The sequence below is a fragment of the Branchiostoma belcheri genome, unplaced genomic scaffold (assembly GCF_001625305.1).
Source record: "Branchiostoma belcheri isolate BF01 breed outbred unplaced genomic scaffold, Haploidv18h27 scaffold542, whole genome shotgun sequence".
In the NCBI taxonomy this organism is placed as follows: Eukaryota; Metazoa; Chordata; class Leptocardii; order Amphioxiformes; family Branchiostomatidae; genus Branchiostoma; species Branchiostoma belcheri.
Window position 1 is genome coordinate 17856 of NW_017804179.1, and position 5070 is coordinate 22925.

The 5070-nt window shown below is 38.8% G+C and overlaps 1 long non-coding RNA gene across 1 annotated transcript in view; it reads left to right on the forward strand.

Moving 5' to 3' along the window:
* The first annotated feature begins 3333 nt into the window (after positions 1-3333).
* LOC109481264 overlaps positions 3334-5070 on the forward strand; it is a 4139-nt gene continuing 2402 nt past the window's right edge. The window contains exon 1 of the long non-coding RNA XR_002140889.1: positions 3334-3399. This is a non-coding gene — a long non-coding RNA (uncharacterized LOC109481264). The remainder of the gene's footprint in view (positions 3400-5070) is intronic.

Genomic DNA, 5070 nt, shown 5'->3' on the forward strand with positions numbered 1-5070 from the left:
TCACCTAAGGTAGGACGGTGAAGTATCACTAGTCGGGGGGGGGGGGGGGTCCAAGCTACGTGACACAGATTTAGAGACAATACCAATTTCGTGTGGTTTATGCTGACCTCAGACACATGGACTTCAGATCCCTTCCTTTTAATGGTGATGATGAAAGACCTTTATTGTACATTCATGCCACGACGGGCTAGGTACAGGTCAAGACTTAACAGACATATAACAAACGTATATAGAAAGGAGACAAAAGATACACTACTTGACTTAGACATACATTAGGAACATACAAGGGTATTATACTAAGCTATTAAATACAAAGTGTTCTAGTTTAATACTGAGATAATACAGGGTGGTCAACGTCTTCTCGCTTTTTTGTACAATGGAAAATGTGGGAACAGATCATGTTTGTGATACAGGGTTTGTGACATGGAGGTAGAAAAGAGACCTCTATGGTCTAGACGCATCAAAAATATAAATTTATCGTTACGGTTTCCATTTAGGTGTTCAAAGTATGGGAACTTCTCTTTGACATGATTAAAGAACACAGATCTTTCATTAGAATATAAAGTACAGTCTAAAATAAAGTGTTGTTCGTCTTCTATTCTACGTGTATTCATGTTACAGTATTGACAGAGTCTATTCCGGAGAGGAATGCGGTTGTGCCTTCCCGTTTCAATGAGTAATTTGTGGCAACTTATTCGGAGTTTAGTTGCAGCTACCCAGTGTTGTATGTTGTTGACTGATAGGTACTCTCCTTCTTCTTTCGTAACTTGTTGCTAGAAGATGTATCTCTGTTAGAGTGTTATGGTCAATTTGTGATTTCAGTAATAAATGTTTGGGTGTAAATATCTTTCAATCGTTGGCAGTAGTGATGGAGTTAATTATTGGTGATATGTTTGTGCCCAGAGATATATCAGGACGCTATGCGTAAGACGTATTCCTGCCAAGTTTTACAAATACCGGACGCCCAGCATTTGCCACTCACAAGTCTCTAGTTGTTGACATGAGAAGGCGTCTGCTTCCAGACTGTCAGCCTGTGAGCAGTGAGATGACCCTAAGGTCACCCTTGTAAGACAGTTGACAAATCACCGGAGGCGCAGTTAACTGAAGTTCTCAGTTCTCACACACAGCCGACACTGGTAACAGGAAACGGCTGGGGGAGAAACAGACTTGCACAGTGTGTTGCAATCCATTCCTGAGACAGTGAGAGCACGGGCGGACAGAAATCTTTTCTGTGAGAATTTATGCTAGCCTGTTCAGTCTGATGCAGTTTTCGTTGCACTTGTAACGTCCATGTGTGTCACGGAGCGTTGTAGTGTAATATAAAATAGGATAATGTTGTAAATACATTGTGTGCGATAGCCTGTTGTGCGTATATCTGAAACTCATTTGCATTCTCGTGACTGGGCAAATACGGCACTGACCAGGCTATGCCATTTCTCGCGCTGCCGTCACCGTGCACAGACGTGAAATCCTTCCTCTCCCTCTCGATGGCGGAATAATTCCAGGTTATGCACAAGCACCAAAGCTGCCCCAGCTACAGATTCAAGGCCTTGGTCAAGGGCGAGATGACGGGAAAGGAAACAGAGGAAATGCTCCTAGTCTTGGATCTGTCTGTGGGAAAGTATGCTCTTACTAAATTGCGGGGCCACGAAGATCATACAGCGAGGGGAAATCCAAGGATCTAGGACACTATGATATTCCACTATCCTTGGGACATGGAAGCCCGACCTGACGCTGCACAACTTAAAGGCAGACAAGGAGCTGGCAGAAGGTATGTGGGTAAGTTAGAAAGTTGCTACGAATGAGTTGATCAGTCTCTTTCAGCGATTGTTGTCTTCATATTGTTTTGATGTAACGTGTTTTCGTTCCATCAGCTTCTAGCGGTCATCTTTAAAAACAGACCTTTGGATTAAGACAAGAAACGGTGCCATTCTGCGAACAAACGTTGAATGCCCTATGCGTAATATTGGCCCCCTATCTTGTAAACAGAATCATAATCGTTGGTCGCAGCTGACCTGTTGTTTCCCGTCGTTCCGAAAAGCATAGTTCTTCAGAAAGGTTAAAACTTACATCCCATGTTCGTACGCTAAAACTTTTTCCTTTTCTTCCAAAGCACCACATTTCCATCTGAAAGTTTTGAAATCGTCTGTATTTTATATATCAAATTATTCATTATTATCATCAGTGTATCAGTCTGTGTACATGTGTATATGTCCGTTTTAGTAGGGTCGTTTTGTTTGAAGCCGTTTTGTTCTGAATAACGTTCGCCTGAAATCTGAATCTCTCCCTGGTTGACTAGTATTCTCCAGGATCTCATTGATTTTGTCACTTGGATGTATTAACATGCTTTTTTCGATGTCTCGTCATCCCACATTATTTTGGGTCTTGTGGCGTGGTTTTATTTGTATGGTGCAGTGCAAATTATTTCGTTGTCTCCGTTTTGATGCATAAATTGTCATTCTGGTTCTCTATGGTCGAACATTCCCTCTCTTTTTTAGACTCTCAATTCTTGTATTTTCTTGCAAAGTAATGTGCTTGTTGTAATTTATCTTACGAATACGAGTTTCCAATAAACTTTGCAATTTATAAGTATCCATTGAGTCTGTCCAGCTCAGCTGAGAACGGAAATAGGGTCATCATAGGTGTTACCCGTGCCCACGTTAGCAATGATAGAGAACTGTGTGTACATGTGTTGTGTTTTTTTATAAAATTAAAATTGTACTGTCAAATTATTCTCCCTTTTTGGGTAAATTTTACTTGTTAGTCTTGTGGAGACTGTGAAGCTGTGTCGCCAGTGAGTCCCACGTATATAGTGTTACACGTTACAGCAGCTGCCACCTGCATCTGCACGGTTGAGTGACAGCTAGGTTCAGACGTTCAAAACACTGAACATAGGGCCAGTTTTTCTGACCTATGGAGTTAATAGCTTGACTTAAAGAATGCGTGACAAATTGGAGATGACCTAACATGTCAGATGGGTAATTAATCTTCAGTTGTTTTAGCCTGTTTTGGGCGGGCTGATTCAAGTCAAGTATGAAATGTTCATAATTGCACAATGATTGCATCAGGTACATTATATGTCAAATAACATGAATTCGACATGCGATGTAATCTTAGCCAATGCTTCGTCATTCATAATCATCTGAAGGACTTTCATTAATGTCAAAATACAATTTTTTGGACGTTCACGACAAACACCCTCGTATTTCTTCTGCAGGCTGTGATCTTCCCCACCAACCTCTGCTTGGAGAGCACAGATCGTTCACGTCAAGCCGCCGCCGGACACACCCTCATCCTCCGAGGCAACCGATGTCTACATCCCCGGTGCTGAGACATCCGTTCCCGGTCCCGGTAGAGCTGTGGGCAGGGGCCAGGAAGTGAGCCTGCGCAGTGTGCCTGGTTTGTACACCGTTATTTTATTGAAACCGATAATTTTTCTGTAATTTTCTTTATAGAAAATGATTATTTTTCTATCATTTCATATAAAACGATTATTTTTCTGTTATTAGTTTATATAGAAAACGATTATTTTTCTGTTATTATTTTAGACAAAACGACCCCTGAAAATTCCCTGACTTTTTCTCTAAAGACTACGATGAAAGATTGTTAGAGACATCAGCTAACAGCTAACAGCTGATTTTCTCAACACTCTATTTTCCTGTTGCACCTATCCAACCATTTCTAAGCCAACCCGAGTAACAAATAAGTCAGCAACACTAATTGATAACATTATGACAAATTCCCTGAATGATTCTTACGTAACAGGTTTGTTTTTTACTGATATATCTGATCATTTTCCAATCTTTTATATTAAAGAATCGCTTATCAGAGATAAAATCAATTGTAATGAACGTACTCAACGTAGATTTAATAGTATTAATAAAAAGAAATTTGAAAGATTATTAAACGATGAAACTTGGGAGGGCATATATCAAAGTACCGATACTAATTCTGCTTTTACGTATTTCAGTAAAATCATTCATTCTCACTTCACGAAATGTTTTCCTTTAAAGACATGTAAACAGAATCACAAATTTAAGAACAGCAAACCATGGTTTACCACTGGTCTGTTAAAATCGTTAACTAGAAAAAACAAACTTTATAAGGCGTACACAAAGAGTCCAACTCCAACTACTTTAAACCGTTACAAAACGTATAGAAACAAGTACAACTCCCTTATTCGTTTGTCTAAAAAGAAATATTACGACGAAAAGTTAAAAGCCGCATCCTCGGTTATATCCAAAACCTGGAAAATAATCAACGAACTCCTTAACAGAAAAAAAAACCAAGTATTGTCATTCCTAATAAATTTCGTGATGGAGAGTCATACATAGATGATCCACAAGACATTGTTAACAGATTCAACTGTTTTTTCACCAATATTGGGCCATCCCTTGCAAACAAAATCGATAAGACCGATTGTTCCCCTTTGCAATATTTTGAATGTTCCTATCCACACACTAACTCTTTTGAAGACCCAGATTCTACAGAGATTCACGATATTATAATAAATTTGAACTGTGACGAATTAAGTGCATCTTTGAGAAAGCAAAATGTCTCCTCCCTTTTAGAACCACTTACTCATATTTTTAAGCTTTCTTTGTCAACTGGATCAGTACCAACAGAATTGAAAATGGCCAAAGTAATACCCCTATACAAAACCGGAGATCTTGACATATTTACAAACTACAGACCTATATCAATCCTTCCTACGTTTTCAAAAATCTTAGAAAAATTAGTTTATAAAAGGCACTTAGAAACAAATAATATTCTTTATTCTCATCAATATGGATTTCGCAAAAAATATTCTACGTACATGCCCCTTTTATGCTTACTGATAAAATAACCGAAGCGTTAGAAAACAACGAATACACCGTAGGCATATTTCTTGATCTTTCAAAAGCATTTGATACCGTTGACCACAAAATATTACTTGACAAATTACATATGTACGGCTTACAAAACACAGTTCATGATTGGCTTAAAGATTATCTTGCTAACAGAAAACAATATGTTACCAATGGCATTTACAAATCACAACATAACTCGATAACATGTGGCGTTCCTCAA